This window comes from Ovis aries, chromosome 6 (genome assembly GCF_016772045.2).
Source record: "Ovis aries strain OAR_USU_Benz2616 breed Rambouillet chromosome 6, ARS-UI_Ramb_v3.0, whole genome shotgun sequence".
NCBI classification, from domain to species: Eukaryota; Metazoa; Chordata; class Mammalia; order Artiodactyla; family Bovidae; genus Ovis; species Ovis aries.
Window position 1 is genome coordinate 39,398,375 of NC_056059.1, and position 25,726 is coordinate 39,424,100.

A 25,726-nucleotide genomic window follows, 5' to 3' on the forward strand; every position below is an offset into this window, starting at 1 on the left:
TCTTCTCTTCAGGGTATCTTGCCAACCTAGAGATCTAACCTGGGTCTGTTGCATTGCAGGCAGCTTCTTTATTGTCTGAGTCATTTATTCGCCTCCTAACCAGTTCCTTGTGTCTACCCTTGTGAGCCTACGTTCTGCTTTCCATACAGCAGCCAATGACCCTTTCAAAACCCACATCAAATTATGTCAGTCTTTTTTGTACAATCCTCCAAAGGCATTTCATGTCATTCAGAGAAAAAGACTAAACGTTCTTACCAAAAATTCATAATCTATGACTGTACTATAGAAAACAGTACTAGTCACTAATTAACTTACTGAATGTACAAGTTAAACATAAATGCAGCATAGTTAGGAATGGGTATACCTCACCCCCTGTACCATTACCCCTTACCCTCAACCCCAGATACAACTGGCATAGAACTCTCTTCCTCTAGAATTGCAATACACATATTCAATATTATTTGAATCTTATAGAGGTAGTGGTGAGGAGTTATTGCAGGAGACATAACAGGCCATAATAGAAGATGAAAATGGAATAGTAAGCTGCTGTAAGCAAACGCACAAATGTCTGCAGGTGTGTACTTAGATGAGGCTTCTCTGATGGCTCAGCAGTAAGGATTCCACTTGTCAATGATTGCCACTGCAGGAGATATGGGTTTGATCCCTGGGTCAGGAAAACCCCCTGGAGAAGGAAATGGCAACTCACTCCAGTATTCTTGCCCGGGAAATCCCAAGGAAAAAGGAGCCTGGTAGGCTACAATCCACGGGATTGCAAAGAGTCAGATGCAACTGAGTGACTTAACAACAGCATGTACCTGTATGCATCTTTACGTGTGCATATGTCCTATATAGAATTTAACAAAAACAATGCACGCATGTGATTAAAAACACGTGAATTGTGAAATATTAAGTATGGGCATATTCGTGCTGGAGTAAACTTGAAAATATGTTGGCTGGAAGAAATCCAACTTGAACAACACCGTATCTGAAATTCCCCTAAAACTTCATTGGATTTGGTTCTTTCTCCACATAATTTTGGTTCAGTTATGATGGACGTGAGTCTGAGTGAACTCCGGGAGATGGTGATGAAAAGGGAGGCCTGGCGTGCTGCGATTCATGGGGTCCCAAAGAGTAGGACACGACTGAGCAACTGAACTGAACTGAACTGAATGCCTCTGCAATTAATCTACTTCATATGATTATAAATCACATCTATATTGAATCCAATTTAAACATCTAATGTATCTTACTTTCTGAATGTATATGGAACAACATGAGATGTCAGTATAATTTTAGGTACCACTTCATCTCTTTATGCTTAATGTTAAAATCATCTCAGCAACTACCCTTCAGATTATAAAATTAAAGGTTAGAACCATAGACATAAATAAATGCTGGTTTGTATAGCAGCTTTTAATCAGCAAATTGTCTAGGAATGCTACTATACAAATTATGTTAGTACTAAAATCTAGTTGGAGAAAATGTTTAGTTATGAATTTCCAGTTATATTTTAATAGTTTATTAGTAATACTACAAAATAAGGTCTCCCAATCCATCCCACTGAACAGCATATAGAATTGTAGGCTTCTGATGTTACTATTTTGGATCTGGTCAGGAAAAACACAAAGCACAAAATGTTTATTGTATATGAAATTTGAGGGATAGAGATGATCAATTTGCATAATTCAGTCTTAAATTCTGCAAGAATGAAGTGAAAATAGGCTCTTCAGAAACACATTATTAAGACAGTAGCAAGTGAGTTGACATCGCTTAAGCTGACCACATTATACTGAAAACTTCATCTCGCTTCTTTTTGTTCAGAGAAATACGTTGATTTGTTTTTATACAATTTTCTTCCTATTTATTTCCTCTTCTGTAAACAATTTAGGAAAAACGGGAGACAATAGATGTCTTCTTATTGTAATGGAAGCGAGGAGGGGGAAGATGGCAGTGAGGAGAAAATGGACTTTTCCCTAGAGGAAAAAAAGTCATTTTTTAATAAATAAATAATTTATTTAAATAATAAATTTTAATAAATGAATACTTAATAAATAAAAGTCATTTGTTAATAAATGTTTTCAAAGATCCATGCTGGCCATGCTGTGCTACAGTTTAGTGAGGCAAATATACACAAAAACAATAGTAAAAAAATAAATTGTTTTAAAGGTTCTAGAAAAAATGTCACAAAAACATTACAAAAACAAAAGGACATTTCAAAGTCTAAGTACATAGATACTGCTTCAATCTTTATTATGTTTATTCACAAAAGTTGTCAATTATGTTTGTAAAAATAAAAGGGAAATTACTGTTTAAATTTTAGCTGTTATTTTGTAAAACTATGAGTCCATGCCCTGTTAATGTTTGTTAATTGAATAATTGTACGAAGAATATATAGATGAGTTATGATTACTTACCTACTTTTGTGATCATTGTCAGATCTATTATTTTAACTCCATCTCTACTGTCCCTATAATATTTGTTTTTATCCAGCTTTTGCTTTGAGGAACTGTTTTTCCTTGTAGTGAAAAGCGCATTATACTGAGAAATGAAATTTTAAGTTGTAGTCTTGGATTTACAAATAGCACTTGTATTTGGACAAAGCTCCTAACATTTTACAGCTCTTATTTTTCTAGTTGACAAAGACTTACATGAATATTCTCTACGACATTTTAACACCCAATGCTTCTATGAGTTAGAAAATACAATATCAATCCTAAAATTGTTTTGAATGTTATTAATATAATTTTCAGCCCTGGTATTTAAATTTATTTTTATTATAACTGTCTTATGAATATGAACATTTCCACAAGTGAATTTTAAAAGGAAATGGTTTCTTTAAAACTATAGACTTAAATCTATCCTCAATCATGCCAATCACTTAAATTCACATTGGGCAGTGACATTGTGAAGATTCCGGTTTTCATGGGGAATTGAATTGGTTATTTACAATGCTTGATGAAAAACCACTGGTATCATCGCACCTATCTTTGGGTGGTTTGTTTGGTTTTTTTGGGAAGTCAATTGGGCAAACTAACAATGTATTTCTTGTTTGAATTTTAAGATGAAATACATATAATTTCCCTTTTGTTGTTAGTATAGGTGTTTATAGTATGAAACTGATGAATGTGTGACCTTTCAGTGAACATCAGTATTCTCATGTTAAGTTTCTGACCTAAAACAGTTATTGAAACTTAGAAACCTGGCTTTGTAGAGTAGAAAGGGAACACATAATGATTAAAGACAAAAATAAAAATTATTTGCAACATAACATACTATTATAATAAGACAAACTACACAATATAATTAAAATCACATCAATAAGCCACTAATTTTAGTAAGTAAATTTGTCCTATCTTTGCAATTTTTGGGGGGGAGTTTTCAATTTTTTTTAAAAACAGTGAATTCAACCATCTAAACTCTTGATATGTATTTATTTTTGAAATAGAACAAAATATATGTTTCTGTTTTGTAAATAAGTGACACAGTTGTTTCCCTCAGTAGATTCACTTCAGTTTCATAATGTTTCAAATTCCTTAGAAACAGTAATATCTTCCAAGAATGATAAATGATTTCAAATATGTTTACCCCTCAATTCTCATTTATCAGTCGGCATGTGCACAGCTGTTCGTATTCTGAGAGCCAAATAACTTTTGCAAATATTATAATTCACTGGCCACGTATGGTTGAAAGTGAGAGCTCTTCACTCTGCTGTCTGACTCTTGAGACCCCATGGACGGTAGCCCAACAGACTCCTCTGTCTGTGGGATTTCCCAGGCAAGAGTATGAGTGGGCTGCCATGTCCTTTCTCAAGGGATCTTCCCACCCAGAGACTGAACCTGTGTCTTCTGCATCGCAGACAGATTCTTTACCACTGAGCCACTGGTTGAGTCATTCAAATCTTGGTGTGGCCACTCATCAGCTACATGTTCATATAAAGTTTATTTAACTTCCCTAGGCTTCAATTCGAAGAAGGCAATGGCACCCCATTCCAGTACTCTTGCCTGGAAACTCCCATGAAGGGAGGAGCCTGGTAGGGTGCAGTGCATGGGGTCGCGAAGAGTCGGATACGACTGAGCGACTTCACTTTCGCTTTTCACTTTCATTCATTGGAGAAGGAACTGGCAACCCACTCCAGTGTTCTTGCCTGGAGAATCCCGGGCACGGGGGAGCCTGGTCGGCTGCCTTCCATGGGGTCACACAGAGTCGGACACGATTGAAGTGACTTAGCAGCAGCAGCAGGCTTCATTTCCCTCATATGTAAGAGAAAGCAATGATAGGATCTTTCTCCAGTGATTAAGTGAGATATTATGTAAGAAATGATTAAATCAACCACTGGCATATAAGCATTAGGTATTTTATTACATGTATTACATATGCCACTGAGCTCCAACTATATGCCAAAAAATATGCTGGGAACCATAGATCAAATGGAGAGCAAAGAGTTTGTAGAGAATGGTTCAGGGAGAAAGAGAGAGTAGGGGAGAGAGAGAGAAAATTAAAATTATAATGCATTTGTATTTTACAAAAGTGGTAAAATACCATGTCTAAAATGCTGAACTTTATCTACCTTCTTTTTTCCCCAGAATGATCAAAATATTTTTATTTTTAAAATTTTTATTGGAGTGCATTTGATTTACAATGTTCTGTTAATTTCAGGTGTGTAGCAGGGGAGGGATATATTGGGAGACTGGGACTGACATATACACTCTGCTGTATACCTTGCTTACTTTTATTTCACCATTACCTTGTTACTTCAAGTATCAGAGGTCTTTTTAGAGGACTTGGAAACTTTAAATACAGTGACTTGTTAACATTTGCTTTCGTGAAACTGGGAAGACTACTTCCCCATGCATGTATGTTTAAGGTCAGTACTAAAAGTTGAAATAGTGAACACTAGATGGCGGCATTTGTGAAAAATTAAATTGGAAAAAAACTACTGTGCCACATTTAAAATAAAAAAAGGTGTCTCTATCACAGCAATGGCTTAGTTTTGTTTGCTTATTTGTTCATTTTTGTTTCTGTTTGTTTTAAATTTTAAAGATAAATTTTTAAATGTCACAAGGAAAAAGGGAGATGGAAAGATATTTAAATGTATTTCTCTTGCGTACAGATAAGAGTCTTTAAAACACTTTACTCTTAAATGTCCACATATACATGTAGCTGTTTGCTGAGAGGAAATACTTTTGAAAGAAACTCATTTTAAATGCATTGCCTGGCATTTAGGGAGTAAGGATTCCAGAAATAATTGTGTTTTTTAAAAAATACATATAATGCTTATAATCAATTGAATGCTTAGGGAAGTTCCAAATACAGGGTTTAAACAGCGCAGGTGTCACCTCATGTTTTTCTGCGATCTAATGAAGTAGGTACATTTTTAGTTATGTTTTGTAGATGAGGGCTCAAAGTTTCATAAGACCTTCTGAAAGGTTACACTTGTAAGTGAGGAAGTTGAGTTTCAAATTTCAAATCCATATCATTCTAAGTCTCCACTGAGATTTTAGCCATTTTGTTGTACCTATATTTAAATAACAGAATTTTAACTACTTGATTCCTGTAAAATACATGATTTTGAAACATAGAACTAGCAGCAAGTGAATGTGACTTAGAAGTTGTTTGATCTTCAGACTGGAAACAAATCACAAAAATTTAAAAAATATTGGTCTCTTAATTATTCAGGAAAATATTTGACCCTTCTGATCTTGATTTGATGAGAAAAGAAATGAAAATGAATCATTTTGTTTTTCATTTGTCTTAATTATTGTTTTAAATTGACTCAACCAGCTATTTATGTAAATAAAACTCTAACACACTATACAAGAAACAGATTCTACTTTTCACAGTTGATGAGATATGAGAAAAAGAAAAAGGAAAAAATCAATTGCTTTTTAATGCAGATGCAAGTTGAATATTTAGATTGCAAGTAAATAGTACATAGGCTTCTCTAACTTTTATATTTTCAATGTTTGAGTCACATTATAAAATATAACATCTGAAATTTACAACATGCATATTTTGACTGTAAATTTCCAAAAGATGTTATTTTCACTTTAAAATTAGGGTACTTTTACAACTTAAGTATATAACTTTATGTAATAATGTTAATATTTTAAATTAAGGAAATATTATACACTCAAACTCTTATAGAACTATGAGAAGAACTATAAGATAGAATTTATCTGCCTTAATTTGGCAGATAAAAATAGAGCTTTTTTTGCATGAAATTGTAGCATCTGTCTGTTAGACCCACTTAAAACATACTTAATCATGAATTGATAATATTCAATGTAGAAAATGCAAAAAATATAGAGAAAGAAGCATTATTAACACACATACTCTTCCTAATCTACAGATTAACATTATTCATATTTCATATATTTTTTCTCCAGTGTTTTCTTGATATGTTAACTCTGAATGTGAAAAACACAGACGCATAGGCACATAAACACAAAGACCCATATATCACATGCACATCCATATGTCTCAAAGTCGAAATAACATTAAATATAAAACTTAGATTCTGTAGGTTTTTTTAACAACGTTATTTTGTATGCATGTTCCTTTGGCTATAAACATTCTTTAAGAAACTATATGGGCTTCCCATTGGTTATAAATGATGTGACATTGTATTCATTTAACACAATTGATTTAAACATTCCTGTGTAGGTATGCACTCAGGTTACATTCCATTATATTTTTGTAATAGATAATTGCAGTAATAACTTTCTACATCCATTTTGAGTGTTTTTCTGATTATTTCCTTCAGGTAGAGGCCTGGACATGAAAATACTGAATCATAGGAGGTGAATATTTTTAGATCCTTTATATATATGCCAAATTCCTTTCCAGAAAGTGTGTACATAATTTTACTTCCACAATAGTTTAAGAAACACATGTCGTAACACACACTCAGGAACTTTTAGCATTTTCATTTTAAAAATCAAATTGGTGTGGAAAAAAAGAGCATTTCATTAATTTAATTTCCACATCTGGTTACTAATACAGATGAATGTGTGCTCATGTCTTTATTTTTTTTTTATATCTCTTTTGTGCATTGGCTATTCATGTTCCTTGTAGGCAACTTTATTGAAAAGAACATAAAGGAGCATCAAAACAACACAGTTGCCTACAACTACCAATCAGCTTGACGCCAGCTTAGCTCTTTTTGTTTAGAATGTGAATAATGTGCAATGGGAGGCCCTGTGCAACATGGCGCATAGCTTCTCTGAGTTATGGAAGTCTTTCTGCCTCGACATGGCTGTAATCCATGAAGGGGGCATTTGTTTCTACTCTCCATAAACTAGCTGTTGCTGTCCTACCACTGAACTTTTATAAATATAGAACAGATTAAGAAATCAATAAGGACCAGTCATACTTTCCGTACACTCCTGAAAACAAGGCTCTCAAGGGGTATTATCCTCAGATACGTATATCAACCTTATCTATCTATTCCAGAGGAAGAGACAGGGGCTAATATCTCTCTTCAATCTGGATTTAGCCTGGAAAGGATAAGGTTCTAAAAACAGTTACCTGGATATCACAGTCTTCATTTCAGTGATGCAAACTGCCAATATTCTTGGATGACTACAATATTTAGCTGCTTTTTGCACTTTCACATATATCTCTTACAATGTTCTCTCTTTTGCTAGTATGTAGCACAAATTATATTTTCTGTCCACCCTTCTGTTGGTGGAAATAATATTATTATCCCTCGCTTGCATTCAGGAAACAGGTGCATGGTCAGACTTTTATCTTACTCCTATTCTAGACAAAGCCATCAATTAAGACATGAATATTTAAAGGGTTAGTATATGTCAGGCACTGTGCTATGCGTTTATCAGTGAGATGAAGTTTCATGTTATCTCATTTAATTTTAACTGCTTGGAGTTGTCTTATACTTCCAAACTTTACATCATGCTCTCTCCACCCCTCTTTATATTTATCTTCCTGTCACCTCTGTTCATCCTTCAACATCTAGTTCAAGCACCATCTTTCTCTAGGTAGGCTACCAGACCCAGTTCAGCTTGTTTGAGAGGTGTTCACCTGTGCTTCAAGAAAGCTGTGTTCTCCCCTCTATTTTAGTAACCCTTGGCTCCCTATGTTCCAGAGCACCAGGTGCTTGTCACAACACTTTTCTGGATAACTGTCAACCCCATAGACCCCAATATGGAAGTTCTCCTCACATAAGAGGCTATTTTCCCCTGTATGGTGAACCACAATCACCCCCAGTTGATTTAAATGATGAGCTCTTGCAATGATAAAGGACTGTTTATGGGTTAGCGTAAGACATATTTTTGTGTGAGTGCTTTTCAAAGAACTCATCAAGCTAGCTGGATTAACTGGGTTATTTTGCAGATAATCTGTGGCAAAGGAGAGAATAGTTGAGTCATATTAATGCCAGATGGTTGAAGTGAAATGTAATAAAGTCTTATGGCTGCTTAGGAGATGGAAAGAGAATCTTGTTACTAAAAAAATTTGGAAAGCTTTTGACCCTGAGATTCATAGCAAAGCCATCTTTGACCTCTAGACTATGTTAGACCTGCTGTTATATGCACTCATGATAGTGTCACCATTTTGAATTATATACATACTTGCATGATTAATATTTTCTGCTTCTATAATGCTATAGAAGGAAGAGGTGGGTTTTTATAGGCACTCAGAAAGATATGCAGGTGAATGAAGTTTTGAACAAACTGTGATTGTCACCATTTTCTCTTCCAAACAGCTGGCAAATTCCTGCCTCCTACATTTCACTTAAACATGGATCCCTCTGCTTAGAAACAGCTGTTGAAATACTGTCATAAGTTAAGCTCTAATTCATATCCTACTTCCTCCTTCCCCTCCCTCTCATGAATGTTCCCAGCCAAACAGGATTCTCACATCTGCAAATTCAAGACATTTCTTTTTAATGTGGGATATATGCTCTTTCATTGTATGCACTATGTCCGTTAAAAAAGAAAACAATTGTAACAAAGAAGAAAATAAATCAGTAAATTAAAGAACAACAAGAAGAAACTACTATGGAAACACAGAAGAATAGCTGCTGTATTCTTATGAAAGTGATTAGAAAAAGCTTAATAAATTATTTTATATCAATCAATCAACTTTCTACTCTAAAGAAAGTGAGTAAGGCATCGCCAATCTACGGCAACCAGTATCACAGACTCTCACTTTAGTGTACACAATATATTGTTGACTAAAAATGCTAAAAAAAATTGAGCATTATCTGGTCTTTTCTATTTTTTTGTGTGTGTTAAGTCTTTGCTAATAAGTTATAGTACTTCAGAGCTCAAAGGAGCTGAAGAAATAATTGAGTCTAACTTTCTATGTTTGTGAATTAGGCTAAATGTCCAGACAGGTTGTGACTTATCCAGTTAGAGACAGCTAGGTTATTTAACATAATGCTAGTGTTATAAAGAAAATATACCAGAGCAATGAGGTAGATAATTACTCAGGAAGCTAAAGGAAACTACAGAGCAGGTGACCGCTGAAGCCATTTGAACTGAGAACAGAGTGACAAGAAAGAGCTCACTGGGTCTTGCACTAGGTCAAAAGCATTTCAGTCGGACATATGCAAAGGTCCTGAGGTTAATAAGGACTTGACCTACTTAAGAAAGAAGAAGAAAGGGATACTGGAAGTGAGAGTGAAAGTTAAAAAAAAAAAAAATGAGGCAGAGGAGTCATCCAGGAAGGCTTTTTAGACTTTGGCAAAGTATTTGGGTCTTATTTTAAATTGAATGAAAAGTCATTGGTGATTTGTATTTGTGTATATTTATGCAAATCCATGTTTTCATACATTAATTAATATTTATTAAAATTCTATTGTGTACTGAGAACTGTTGTATATTTGCAATCATTGCAATAAGATATGATTTAGATGAGGTGTCCTGTTCTCTAAAACCTCAGAATCTACTGGAGAAACATATCTGAAAATTATATATTTATATTAAAACATAATCAGTGCCTTAATAGAAGTAGATCAAACTATTTATTCTACAAGGACAGGGATATCATCAGACTTGTTCTTTTCTGTATCTACAGCCCATAACATACTTACATCACATAGTATGTCCTCAGTGAATATCTATGAGAGGAAGTAAGGTGGAGGGTATACAGTAGTTGGGTAGATCAGTGGTATGGATTCTGTCTTTAGGAATGTAGATACCTTGGGCTTAGCTTTCCTATCTGCTTTCTATAAGAGCTCATTCTGTGAAATGACGGAAAGCTTGCTTAATCTTCATTTTTCCAAGAATAAATCATTTGCTGTGGGTATTGAGATGCTGCTGTTATACAAACATGGAGTTTCATGGTAAGTGTAGAAAAAGCTATCAGGGATGTCCCTGGTGGGAGATTGCATCAGACAGTCAGCTTATCTAGAGTTTGGGTAACACAAATGGGTCTCCTGAGCACTGGGAATTTATTTGACAGCCTTTGTGAAAATGCCAGCTAGCTTGATAAGGGCTTCATCGTGGAGACCATGGGTGATAGTGATAAAGTGTAGGTACATGGCAAAAAGTGGAGACACCGTGATTAGTGTTACTGAAGAGAACAGAGTCATCAAGGAGGTGAGAGAAGTGATGGAGGAAGGCCTGCGGATTACAGGGGGATCTTCAAAACTGAGTATTTGTCCTGAATAAGTAATTAGACCAAAGGAACTATTGATGTGAACCTTGAACAATACCCTTCCAGAAACCAGATAAATACTGAAAAGGCGGGTCCTTTGTTCACAGCAAGTCACTGTGGTTTTCATTAGATGCTCCAAAGCAACCACAATGGGATTATTTATCACTGTTTCCTTCTTTCTTCTCTAGCAACAATTTAGGATGGCAGTAGCAGCCCTATTCTGAGAGGGGACTAGAAGGAAGAGTGTTTATAGACCCTCAGAACTAGAAGGGCTTTTGCAGATGATCTGTTTCAAAACTTTTACCTGCAGACAAGGCAACTGTGGTCTAGGAACCTCAGGCAACATGCCAAGGTCACTTTGTTATTTTACAGCAGAGATAATAACAGAATCCAGGTCTCTTGATTTTCAGTCAAAAATGTTTCTGCACAGCATTGGCATCCCAGCTGCTTTTTTAGGCACAGTGATTTGAAGCAATTATTTGGCCAGAGGTAGAGCAAGGAGTGGTCAGTGAGCTCAAATTCTTCAGCTAGTTCATTCTCCAATAACCATGCTGGTTGGTCAAGTCCAAGGGTAAATAAATATGAGTTAGGGAATAAGGGCAGAAAGTCAACAGTTAGGTGAGAAACCAAAAAAATTTACAGACTATCCTAAAAAATAATCCTCACTGGTGTATTTTACTTTCTACATATGGTAACTTTGTATTGATCTCACCTCACGTAAATTTTTTAAGTTGTCTGGCATGATGATAGGTATTGATAAATAATCACTATATGATTAGTTGAGTGCTTTACAAAATAGAAATCAGATGGGCAATAGGTTTGATTTTAAAGGTATGTGTATTCTAAGCTCTGCTCTATCCCTTAAAAATTAAGAGACCGTAGGGGAGTTAAGAGCTTCTTTGTGTCTCAAGCATCCAGCCTAAGAGGACATTAACAGTCTGAAAAATTATTGCAATGATTATCTTGTTGAAAATGATTGATAAAATATGGGCAGATACATGCATATATGTATTCAGGACAATGAGTAGTAGATTTTAAAATATTAATTTATGATCACTATAAAATAAAACAAATTAAAATTCTAAGACAGAACCCATGTGGGCAACATAGTTTGGGGATCTATAGAATTTGAAGGTTTACAGAGTGAACTTTCAGGTTATGAAGACATATTCCTGGCTCTCTCCCTTTGCAGCTTTTGAACACTGGGCAAGCGACCTAATTATGCTACATTTTTCTTATTGTACATATGAAAAAGGAAGAGGCAGGGGAAATGGGAACTTAGTAAGTTCTGTGAGTGTTAAGTTGGCTAACTGTGTAAAAACTTAGTACTGTGTCTGGCTCAGTTAGTGATAGCTATTATTACTCTCATCACTGTGATCACTAAAAGGGAGTTCCTTGCAGATTTTCAGACATGGCATCTTCTGTTGTAGGGTGTTATAAAGGGAGAATATGCCTGGGAGACTAAGTTTCACTCTCTGAGTCTGCTTTTTTCACTTCCCATCATCACTGATGTTCTCCTTTAAGGAGGGTAGTTACTGGAGAGTGAGCTAAGGCATCACTGTGTATGGTCAGAGGCTAACCATGTCACACACAGTAGCCCATGAGGAAATAGAGACACTTAATCAGGTCTGTCATGTATCAATAATCCTATGTCTTTCTGAAGACAATGCATAAATATACACACTTCTGTTTCCATAATGCTAATATAAAAGAAAAAATATCATCACTTAGCAAAGGTTATATTACTACATTTAGATCTAAAGCATATACAGAGGAAAAGAGAAAACCTCTTTTCTTTGTTCTCAATGAAAAAACAGAACAGATAGCATTCCACACTAGTGAGGGGAAGAGCTGGAACTAAAATTCGAGTTTCTTTTGAGATCTTTTATTATAATCAAGCTGAATTCATATATTTCTATTTTCTTAAACGTTTAATACCGAATATAATTAAGCTGTTGCTGTTTAGTTGTTAAGTCGTGTCCAACTCCTTGCAACCCCATGGACTGTAGCCGGCCAGGCTCCTCTGTCGACGGGATTTTCCAGGGGAGATCACTGAAGGGGGTTGCCATTTCCTACTCCAGGGGATCTTCTTGACTCAGGGATCGGCCCCACTTCTCCTGCAGTGGCAGGCATTGGCAGGCGGATTCTTTACCACTGAGCCTCCAGGGAACCCCATAATAATTAAGAACCATAAATAATTAAACTTTTAACTCCATGAATATATCTTCATCTTGAAGAGACTTCATGAGAGTTGTTTATTCAAGACCATGAACATGCTGCAGAATAGAATTATCATGCTCTACATGCCAGGAAAGGCATTATAACAGAAGAAACCAATTTCAAAGCAATTCAGGGGAAAAAAATAAAACATTTGTGTTCAGAATTATTACCTATTATTTCTCAAATGAATCTTTTGTTCCATTATCCATTTCTCTCAGTAGAGAATAAATAGGACATACGAAAAATACTGTGGCTTTTAGTGCCAGAGAGACCTAGATTATATATCCAGTCTCATCATTATTTGTAGAATTTATTAATCCTCAGTTTCCTTATATGTAAAATAGAACCAATATCAACTAAAGAAGGTTGTCCTAAGATTTAAACAGAATATACAATTAAGCAGCGTAATAACGTGTTAAATAAATGCCAGTTATGTTCCCTTCCTTTTTTCCTCAGTTCCTGGGGATTCATAGCTTTGAAATGTTAGCCTTTCCTTTCCTGGTAGAGTTTGTTTTTCTTAAGAGGAATCCACAGACAGCACTCTGCTACTGTGTGCTTTGAACTGCTGAGTAATCCCCCTCAGTGACAAGAACCGTGTCAGTCTTTGACTTACATTATCAGGTCTATGATCACCAATGGCTGTTTGACTTTTGTTCAGTTTATGGTTGTATTTATGATGATCCCTTAATTCTGGGCTCAAGGGAATGATATCCTTCCCATTAAACACGTCACTGTAGAAAGACATGCAAAACGTTAGTGTCAAAATAACTACAAAGGAGTGAATACTACTTAACTTCCATTTGGGAGATGAGAACCTAAACTCAGAAGCCCTATATTGAGAATTTTTGGCATCCCATGGTGAAATTTTCAAATATAAAATTTCAACCTTATTGTGCTGATTGAATTTCCAGAGACTGGCTCTGTACTGCTCTAAGAAATTTACTAGAAATAGAGGAAACATTCTGAATTAGGTGTAAGGACAAATTAAATAACTTAAAACTAAAAATTATATTATTGGATGAGGACCTCAGAATCATTTGCCAATGATAGACAAATCTCTCCAGAACAATTGGAACACATTTTCTAGACCCTATGTATTTAAAGTGATTTTCTAAAAATCTGCTATTTACTCCCATGATAATATTTTTAGAAAAGAATATTCAATGTCATTTCAGTAACAGTATCAGAATAGCACAATATCTCAAGATTTTAGTGCTCAAATGTATGTTTATATTTACAGTCACATTGTCACCAAAATAAATTGCTTAAATGATATAATAGCATTTAAATGTGATTTCAGTGTCATTGAAAAACTGGATTCATGGAGTATGAAGGCCCTGGATTTTCATTTTCCTTTTTAAAAGCACCAACAAAGTATTAAAAATCACTGCTCTGAAATATTTGGTCTACCAGTTGTTAAGTGGGTGACTGGAAGACTTCATTAAAGTGTTAAAAAACAGTGCTTGTCCTTAGGTGTGGCCAACTCTTTGTGATCCTTTGGATTGTAATCCAGTAGGCTTTTCTGTCCATGGGATTTTCAGGCAAGAATACTGGAGTGGGTTGCCATTCCTTCTCCTGGGTATCTTCCTGACCCAAGGATCAAACCCACATCTCGTGTGTATCCTGCATTGCAGGCAGATTCTTTATCTACTGAGCCACTGGGGAAGCCCCAAAACTTAGTATTCTCATTTATAAAACAGGAATAATAATGATCTCACTGACTTTCAAACAAATGATATGATTTTATGTGTATAACTTGTAGTCTCACATAGGAGGTTGCAGCAAATTTCATTATTCTTTTTTATCTTCTATACTCTACTCTCTTTTGGAAGCCATCAGTCACATCATTTTATATATAACCAAAGAAAATAAATAATAGGCATGTTTTGTGACTATTAAATTCAAAAGTACTAATACATAAAATGACTTCAGTTCAGTTCAGTTCAGTTCAGTTGGTCAGTCGTGTCAGACTCTGCGACCCCATGAATCGCAGCATGCCAGGCCTCCCTGTCCATCACCAACTCCCGGAGTTCACTCAGACTCACGGCCATCGAGTCAGTGATGCCATCCAGCCATCTCATCCTCAGTCGCCCCCTTCTCCTCCTGCCCCCAATTCCTCCCAGCATCAAAGTCTTTTCCAGTGAGTCAACTCTTCCCATGAGGTGGCCAAAGTACTGGAGTTTCAGCTTTAGCACCATTCCTTCCAAAGAAATCCCAGGGTTGATCTCCTTCAGAATGGATTGGTTGGATCTCCTTGCAGTCCAAGGGACTCTCAAGAGTCTTCTCCAACACCACAGTTTAAAAGCATCAATACTTCGGCGCTCAGCCTTCTTCACAGTCCAACTCTCACATCCATACATGACCACAGGAAAAACCATAGCCTTGACTAGACAGACCTTAGTCACCAAAGTAATGTCTCTGCTTTTTTTTTTTAATTTTATTTTTACTTTATTTTACTTTACAATACTGTATTGGTTTTGCCATACATTGACATGAATCTGCCATGGGTGTATACGCGCTCCCAATCCTGAACCCCCTCCCACCTCCCACCCCATATCATCTCTCTGGATCATCCCCGTGCACCAGCCCCAAGCATCCTGTATCCTGTATCGAACATAGACTGGCGCTTTGTTTCTACATGATAGTATACATGTTTCGATGCCATTCTCCCAAATCATCCCACCCTCTCCCTCTCCCTCAGAGTCCAAAAGTCCGTTCTATACATCTGTGTCTCTTTTGCTTGAATATGCTATCTAGGTTGGTCATAACTTTTCTTCCAAGGAGTAGGCGTCTTTTAATTTCATGGCTGTAATCACCATCTGCAGTGATTTTGGAGGCCCCCAAAATAATGACTTAAGTGCATATCATTTTAGAAAAAACATCTCTAAAAGAGATCATAAGAAGGAGATCTGAAGAGTATTCTAGTTAATGTTACCTCTTAGGACAGTTTTATATTTTATCTTGGAGAGAAGACACCAAAACCTTTCCCATCCTGACAGATGAATCCTCCAATTCTACTGTAAACAGAGCCACCCATCAATGGAGCTTATAGTTAAATGCATATAAAATTAGGTTCCTCTTGGCTCTGTGTCTAAGTCATTTAAGAAGAGTCGCAGGTAGACTTTCATCAAAGAGTGACAGCTTTCCCCAACTTCATCTTCTGTTTTCTTCAATGTTAGCCGCTCTTGAAGGACTGGCATACCAAAAATTGTGTTGCTTTCTCAAGTTTTGCTTGCCACTGTATTTCATGGCTGAGTGTGGATCCATGTTATATTTTATGACCCCGCTAAACTCCATTTTTCTCTGAAAGATTACATGTTTTTCCCTGTATCTCCCAAGTATTTAATGTAGAGGCAGTGCTGGGATGAATGAAGAATCCAAATACTGCAAATCAACATTAATGCATTCAACAAATAAGTATTGAATCTCTAAATTTGCAGAATCATTTTCAGGATTAAATGACCAAACAGTAAAGTGCCTAGTACATTTCCTGGAATGCATCACAGAGAAACTTAATTTTAAGGTGATTGTTCTAATTTATCTTATTGAAGTAGTGGAGACTTTATAAATCTCTAGCATTTAGTACATCACTTAACTCTTTTTGGCTGCACTGTCTCTAACATAATAAGAATTTGTGAATGCTGGTGTGGAAGGAGAGATAGCTAGTAGGGTCTGATCACAGAAAAGAAGAGATGAGATGAAAAGATGCTGGATTTAGGCAGATGTGATCTATGTTAGGATAAAGTCTTAATCCTAAGAGGCAGGAGAATGGTGATAAAGACCAAGATTGTATCTATGTTGTAAACAGGTAGAGTCAAAATTTGAAACCCTCCTGTAGAGAATGTCCAGATCCTCTTAGAAGACTCTCTAGAGACAAGCCAGATGCTGGCATGGAAGAGTCTGAAAGAAAGTCAGCTCATGTGTGATAAAGAGATAAAGAGGGATTGGATCATGGCAGTGATAATCAGTTAGAAAAGCCTGACCAGAGGAGACAGGGAAACCCAGTCGCATAATCCAAGGTGACAGCTTCCAGGCTATGACTGTGCTCTACAGACTGAATATCTGAGAAAGGAAGGCTGGAGCATGAGGAGAATAACTAGTTTAAAGATTTATGGTAAACAGAAACCATCCAACCTGATTTGTGTATTACTTTAGCTCAAATGGCTACTGCTAGCTGCTGCTTGCCTTTTGTCTCCTTTAGTATCATCTCGAAGTATCACCAGTGTCAAGAGACATGTATTATTTAAGCATATAAACCACAAGCAAGAGTAAATCCTGGTAAAAATCTGATAAGGCAGGAGACCAGGAATCTCTGCGTGTGTGAATACTTGGTCTCATTTGGGTTATTTTCAGACACTTGTCCCAAGTGCGAGGCAGTGGATGAAGTGTGACAATAATGCATGAAGACTGATTTTTCAAAACAGCCTTGACCATTTTTTTCTGTATCCAAAAATGTACTACATCTACAACAGTGAGGATAATGCAATGAGTTCAGTTGTATTTGTTCCTCAAAGTGATTTTAAAAATGTCTTCTAAGCCAACCTGTGAATCAAATATAGTTTTTAAATTATTAGTTTATTTTTAAATGAAAAATACAGTTTTTCAGTTTAATCACTCCACTCTTTCACCAGGATTTACTCTGATGTTCAGCAATTTTTAAAAGTCAAATCTACCTTCAAGTGGTGATGGTTTCTACCACTGGTGACACTCAATACACACTGAGTTGGAAAAATGTTTGGACATTTTTCCATGGCAAGTTGTAGAAGATGAGACTATATAAGTCAGGACAAAAATAGCCACTTTATATGTGATCTTACAGCTTCATCTTGTACTTCTTTTATTTTCTCTTTTTATTGACACCTTGACTTTTTTTACATGCCATAGACTGTTTTGATTTTACATAAAGCAAAGAGAACTTGCCAAGAGAATAAACAATTTTAGTTTTACCTATGTATTTCCCAATTTGTGCATTAGTTACCTTCTTGTTTCTCTTCTATGCCTGTTGAATCGGTGAATTAACTCAGTAGTGATCATAGTTTCAGTTGTTGTTTTTGTTACTACTTTAGCATTTACACAACTTCTTCCATAGATATTATTCTGTTTGATTCTCAAAAACATTGTAAGTTATTAATTTTAGGATATAAGTGATTTTTCTACCTCTGTTTTAAAGATGAAGGTTGAGTTCAGGAATATAAATGATTTGCGCTGGGTACATGGTAAAGGGGAATAATTTTGCTAAAATTCATTCAACGAGAGATTTCTTTCCACTCCACTGTGCGAAGCGCTAAAAGATTTATCAGCAATAAAAATGAATGCAAGGACAAAAGGCATAGTCTAAAAAGTTAACAGAGAAAAAATTTAGGAAATACTAGATAGCAGAGTATTCTGTTTCTGTGTGTGTGTGTTTGTAAGAACAAGGAGAGAGAATGTATGTGTATATGTTTATACTGGGTGGGGAATATAGGCCATCTAGATTGAATGTAGAGAGAATGTTCTTAGTTTCGTAATATATAAATCTTGAGGAACGACATAGGGAAAACTAAAATAATATGGATATTATTGATGCTGCTCTGAGACAAATAAGGGTAAGGTTATTTATATATATTGTATCTATCTATCTATATATCTATATATTTATATGTATATAAATATATAAACAGAGGAGCCTGGCAGGCTATAGTCCATAGGGTCTCAACAAGTCAGACATGACTGAAGTAACTGAGGATGCATATATGTATATATATAGATATATATACAGATTAAACTATACTCATTCTCCACAGACCTCTGTGCTAATTTATCCTCCCCTCCTGGCTCTTTTTACACAATGTCTACTCACCTCTCTTTCCTTAATTTATAACATGAACTCCCTTGAAAGACTGCAGTTTGAGGTTTACTTCTTTCAATAAATTTTCCCCTTTTCAAAATTCACTCAATGAGCTTTTCTTAACTCTAAAAGCTTAATACTTCATGGGTGAGTACACAGTTCTTAAATTATGTCTCATCTCTCAGTTTTCTTTCATTTAGAAAACAATTATCAAATAACCCACCATGTGAATTTAGACACAAATCCCTGCCTTCAGCTTCAGCACACATTGAATTACAGAGAGCTTAAAGAGAGAGTAAAAGTATTGCACCTTGTGTTCACAGTACCAATACAAAGATTATCACAAATAAGGAAACATAATCATTGCTTAACTGTTCATTATGGTCTGTATGATACCTTAATTAAATTAGTAAAATATTAGCAAACTTAAATCAGAAGGAATATACCAGTTGATATAAGAATAACTATTTTAAAAATGAAAATATCTAAGGGAATTGAAAACAGTTTGCTCACATATGATTAAATATAACTCCTAAAATAAAATAGTATCACACAGTTAATTTGTTCATCGGTAATCAATACTTTTTTTAATCAGAGATCAATCATTTCAGCTTGATTCTCTTTTAGATTATCAATTATATAAGTAGATATATAATTAACATGAAATTGTACATATGAATGTGTGGTATGTGAGTGACTATAAATTCTACTAAAAATATCTCCCTGATGAAAGCTCAGAAGAGGAGATGGAGAGTATATGACCTTTTTTTTCCCAAGTCACATGGGTTACATTTTTAGTTGACAATAATGGTATTTCATTGTTCCAAATCTTTTTATGGGTAAATATCAAGAACCCAGAGTGTATTTCAAAAATGCTTTGCAGTAATGATTTACCTTATCTCCTACGAAAAGACTGCCATTTTTTAGACATTGAAAGATAAAGACAAATGATTCTAGTCATTTGTTTGCCTGGGAGCTCTGGATACATGGTGGAGAAGAGGAATAATAAAATAATAGGTGGTTATAAAACTCCACTGGGGTAGAAAGTGCCAGTGTGCAACTTCAAATTCCATTTGCATTTAAAAGAAGCACACTCAGTAATAATTTTCCTTTGAACACTGTTAAGCCTGAGTTTATTTTATAGAACTCCCATAGGACACCTTTTGGTAGCAATTGAACACATTTCCTTTCTCTAAAGCCAATTTCTTGAGCAAATTGTGCCAAAATACCTATGAAAATTATTTCGGGGTATAATAACAGTGTCACCTGATTCTAATACCAGAACAGTCCAAGCTATATTGTATTTAAAATTTCTTGTGAAGAAATTGAGAGAAAAATACAATAATTAGTTAAAATTATCACCCAAGTTTACAGACTGAAAGAACTTTAATTAGATCCACATGAGAATTGCAAATATTTGTTTGTTGATGATATTTCCATTGTCTGAGATTCTAAAGCACCCACATTTGTAAAAAAATACATAATTCAAATGCCATACATGGGACTTGGTTTGCTATTTGAGAAATAAAGAACAATAACATTTTTCAGCTGAACAGTGTATTTAAAATTCACTTTCTCCCAAGTTTTCGTTTGTAGAGTTGAGGAAAACAGGACCCAAAGTTGTTCACTTATTCCTACATGTTACACAGCAAATAAGATCTAAGTTCAAATCTCCTGCTTGCTAGTCCAGAACTCATTCTTTTACCACACCATGTAATTCTGGGTCACAGTTCCTGTGACTTCATGAAGATAGCTGCTATTCTGACACCCCACCATGAAATGACCCCACCACACCTGAGGCCTGTGTTTCTGCTAGACCCAGGAACAGGAAAGAGCAGATCAAATGGGCCTTCATGAATCTTTCCCTTACCCCGCCCTTAGGAACATTTTGTGGCTCTTTGGCTTGCTCAGGACCTGACCATGGCATGCCAGTTTGCCCCCTTGCATAGGAGTAAAACATGGGTGTTAAAGTTTGGTGATCACATTTTTCATTTTAACTCCACCATTCCCAATCTAGAGTTATGTGGATTGGAGAAAGTTCATATCTTTCTTGAGTTGAACACACACATCTCTCAAAAGAAAATTAACCAGACTCAAAATTGTGTCTAAATGGATCATGTAATAACTATCAATAATAATCCCTGTTACTAGTAGTAAACTTGACATTATTAATTATTATGAAGTTATTATCAAACAATGCTAATGTAGCAATGGACATACTAATAGAGGTATGTGTCTGGAAGGGGAGAACTGCTAGTTTCACTCTTTTTTGTATTATCAGTCCATTTCTTGGTTAAATCTACAGTTCTGTGTATAATAAAGCTTTTAAAGAATATAGACAACAACAACAACAACAAAAAACACACACACACACATAAAAGAGTATAGACATACTTGGGAGTATTATTTTTTTTTCTTCTTTAACTATGATGTGAGCTCCTTCAAGTGAATTTCTAAGTTTCATTTGTCCTTATAAAGGTGGCATCATAAAAATAACCTCAGAATTCTTATTTTTAAAATAGAAAAGGAAAAGTGAATAAAGAATCACCACTTTCAGGGTTGCTGTGATAATAACGGTGACAAAATTATGAGTGAAGATTCTGATACATAGTTTATACTTCTTAAAAGAGTTTATCTTCTCCTCTTGCCTCAGTTCTATGCCTGCCTTTCTAATATGGACCCTATATTTCTGCATTTCCTGGTTATAACTGTTGCCATTCTGAGAATGGAATAGCTTTTTCAAAATGTCATACAAGCTCTGCTCTCATGTAGAAAGTGGCTTGATAGTCTAAGAAGTCCATGCTCTTGTCTTTGTAGATTTTAAATCCCCATATCCAGAAAATAAAAACGAGAAACAACTACAAATGTAATCAGGTCCATTTTCTCACTGATTGACTGAGCTTCTGTTGTTGCCCTGGTACTTGGTTTAGCATAATACAGCTATTACTTCATCTAACCCTTAAAATATCTCCAAAAGATAAGTGTTTTTATCATCTCCATTTTAGAAATCAGAAAAGTGAAGTTCAGAAAGGTTAAGTCACTTGTTTCAAAGAACAGAGGTTATGAATAGCAGAGTGAAGTGTTTAACCGCTTTTGTCTGATGCCAAAGCTCAGCTTCGTAATTACTTTTTATGATGCATCCTTTCAACATTCATCCACTGATCATGATTCTCCCTTTAGATCTACACAAAAATCTCAAGTCTCTTTGACTTGACAGTCTTCTACACAATTCAAATAAATTTTCATTAGATTTTGGAGTTGCTGTCTCTCCAGGCTAAAAAAATTAAAATGAAAAAAAAAAAATCTTAGTTCGTTTAGTACTTATAAATGTGACATCACCACAAATCTTATCACTATACTGGTCATTCTTCCCTTAACAGCCATGATCATTTTTTCTAGCCTCCACTGCAAATAGACAATTTTAAAAATCATTATTCATCATTTGTATTGTTTTTAGCAAAGAGTAGAATTGTAAGCTGTGTTTAATTTCCTATATTTTAGCCTTTTTGCTATTGTCTTCTTGATATTCACTTCATAAAATTAATTATAATAAAACCACATTGCATTGAGAGATGAATTAACACTTTAAAAACATATTGATCTTTGTGTCCCTGTTTTGCAATAATACAGCCATAAGGAATAGAAAGGACAGATGATGTTAGCATAGTCATTTTTTTTTTTCTCTATCTGTTCATTAAGTATATATGTAGCATATACTTTGTTAGGAGTGATGAGCCAGTCACTAGATGTAATGATGCCCAAGATGTCTGTTTTTTCCACAGAAAGTTTATGGCCTAATAAGAGAAAACAGACAAGAAAATAAAGAGGAATTACTAATGTATTATCAGGTTTGTAATAGAAGTCCGTATACATATTTTGTGGAAACACAAAGAAAACAGGTATTACTAGAGCTTGAGAGAATCCAACTGAGATAGAGGTGATGATATTTTAGCTGAATCTTGAAAGATGTGTTGCTTTCAGGAAGCAAAGGGAGTGGCACTGGGGAAAAACAAAGACTGCGTCTCAAGGAGGCAGCGACAACAATTTGTACAGTTAACTAGCAGCGGAATTAAGGCTTCCCAGGTGGCGCTAGTGGGAAAGAATCTGCCTGCCAATGCAGGGGATGTGAGAGATGTGGGTTCCCTCCCTGGGTCAGGAAGATGCCCTGGAGGAGGAAATTTCAACCCACTCCAGTATTCTTGCCTGGAGAATCCATGGAGAGGAGCCTGGCAGGCTATAGTTCATTGGGGCCTAAAGAGGTATGATTGAGCTGAGTGTCTCTGAGCAATAGAATTAAAAAGAGTCCACCATGGAAGCTTCATCCCAAGTTTCCTCTAGACTTCAAAGCTTGTCTCTGCACTGTATCTGGGCTTCATTTCAATACTAGAGTTACCTTGGACCAACGCACTTCCCCACAGCAAGTTAAAGTTCTACCCAGTAGTAGGGGAGAGGCTGACATCTCAGTAAGAATGCCAGTGTCTGGTTCATCTTGCCTAAAACTAGCCCTTCTAAAAGATTACTTGAGCCTCCTATGAAAGCTGATAACAGGCAGATACCTAAACCAGTACAGAAGAATCTGCTTGGGTACAAAATGAACATTCCAGAGTAACCTGTGATACTGGCATTCTTGAAAGGATGCTCTATCTGAATCTTTCCAAATGATATTTTGGGAAATTGAAGTAGGGATATTTGGGCCAGTAGGAGGATTTATGCCAGGCGAGGAAAAAAAAGAAACTGAATGCATAGTGAGCCTCAATGACATTCAATGAATCAGCAGCTAATTTGAGATTGATAACATAGAATCAGAAATGTTACATTTTAAATCAGGTCTGCAAATTCTTTGACCCTCTTTCCACAAACAGTAGGATCTAACTTCCCACTCCTTGAATTTGCATCAACATTAAATGACTCACTCCTCATAAAGAGAATGCTATGCATATTCTACACAGCTCTAAAAGGCTGGGTCTCTCTTTTTCTCCCTCTTGCTCCTCTCTCTCCCACTGTCTCTCCAATAGGCCTTTGGAGCCCTGCATGTCCATGAACAGAGTTCAGCTCCCCTGAACTCAACATGTTTCAGTAACCATATGGAAATAGACTAGCTCCAGGAGCCCCAGCTGTTCTATTCCACAGCTGTTCAAGACCAAGTCCCTACATGCGAGTAAAAGAGACTTCAGATATTACAGGCTTCAGTTTTTGAGCCACCTCAGCTGATGGTGAGCAGCAGAAAAAACTTCCCTCTCTTCCTGACCAGATTGCAGATCCAGGAACAAATCATGCTGTTTTATTTTAAGCCACTCAGGTTTGGAGTAGTTTCAGAATCACATCTACTGGAACACTAGCACAGATGACCTAACCAAGTCTCAGAAAATTTCAGCATTTGCTGTCACAGAACTAGAGATATCAGAGCCAGACACTAAGCCCCAGTTTTCCGTACAACAAAACGAAAGTCTTTTCTCGTTCTACGAGAAGCAGGATGTCTCCTTTCAGCTGCAGACTCATAATTACCCATTTCCCCACTGTGATTTCTACCACACTGCAGTACTCACAGGCTTTCCTGGTGGCTCAGTGATAAAGAATCCGCCTGTCAATGCAGGAGACTCAGGTCTGTTACCCTGGTTGGGAAAATCCCCTGGAGAAGGAAATAGCAACCCACTACAGTATTCTTGCCTGGGAAATCCCATAAACAGAGGAGCCTGGTGGGCTACAGTTCATGGGGCCCCAAAGAGTTGGGCAAGACTGAATGATGAAACAGCAACAGCAGTGCTAACAGCTTCCTGTTGGTACTGTTGCAGAAACCAGTAATCGAGAAACAAAGCACCACACTCGGAGAGTTCGAGAACTCAGGTTTATTACGCCAGCGGGCCCAGAGGAGTTAACACTCCAAGCTCTGAGCTCCAAACAAAGGGGTTACAGAGTTTTTATAGACAGACTACAGTGGGCAACACTAGCTGCTAATAGGCTGGTTTAAACTAAGAGGTTTTGCGCCCACGGGAACAGCAGTCAAGGTGGGGAGAGGAATGCCTGACCTTTACATGGACAGGCATGATTAAGCAGATTTGCAGGGGCTGGACAATTGCAAAGAGCAGGACGTGAGTAAGTGAGATAAGCTCCAGTTCTGTAAGTCCCCACTTTCTGAGACTACATGGCCTACGTGATCCAGACTGCAAGGAGCAAGCTGAGTCACAGAGGCAGAAGGAGCAGGGGGTTATGTAAAATTTTAACTTTTCCTCTTCAGTACTAACAGCCACAAAGCTGTCATCTGGAGGCAAATCTGTGGAAAAGAAGCTGTGACACTGATATAATAGTAATAATAAGCATCTTTATATACATCTGTAGTGTAAGTGAATAATACCTGTGGTAGCCAAACTTCTTCATGACAAGAAATTTATATATTCCCCCCTTGAACCTATGATTGATTTTTACCAATAGATTATAGGAGATGTAGTATTCTAGGACTTCTAAGTTCTGGACACTGATTTCTTTCTCTTGAAACTCTGAGCCACCAAAGAAACCCAAACTAGGCGACCAGAGAGAATGGCCTTGCAAAATGATGGAGGCTAAGCTGCCAAGTGGAGAGAGAGGCTAAATGAAGGAGCGCAAGAGAGCACACACCCAGCCTCTGCCACAGTTGCCCTCCGACTAAAACACATAAGTCATCCCAGTGAGGCCAGGAGAGGGATAACCCCGCTGAGTCCAGGTTGACTCGTGGAATTGCATGATACCATTCAGCACGCTAAAGCATAAGACTTTAGTGTACAGAATCCTCTAGTTTATTGGATCATGGTACTATCCCCCTATCACACCCACCTGCCTCCTAACATTTCTTTTCTCATTATTTATGAAACTTAGTTCTTAAAAAAACTATACTCGTACGCGAATGCTTTGCAGACATTTTGGGAACTGGGTTATTTGTGGGTATGTGTGTTTTCCTAGAGGAATCATCCTTCAAGATTCATTGTATCTTTCAGGCAGTGAGATGTTCTGGAGTTGACTGGAAGAAGCTGTGTTTCAAAGATGAGCAGATTTCCTGGATGATTTCGGTGGTCTGAATACCAAAGA

At 36.4% G+C, this 25,726-nt stretch overlaps 1 long non-coding RNA gene across 1 annotated transcript; it reads right to left on the bottom strand.

Annotated features, from left to right (window-relative positions):
- Positions 1-1,476: 1,476 nt before the first annotated feature.
- Positions 1,477-24,330, bottom strand: LOC121819821 (uncharacterized). The gene is made up of 3 exons (XR_006060137.2): positions 24,214-24,330; positions 13,454-13,571; positions 1,477-1,973 (listed from the first exon to the last, which is right to left on the bottom strand). It is a non-coding gene; the product is annotated as an uncharacterized LOC121819821 (long non-coding RNA).
- Positions 24,331-25,726: the final 1,396 nt, after the last annotated feature.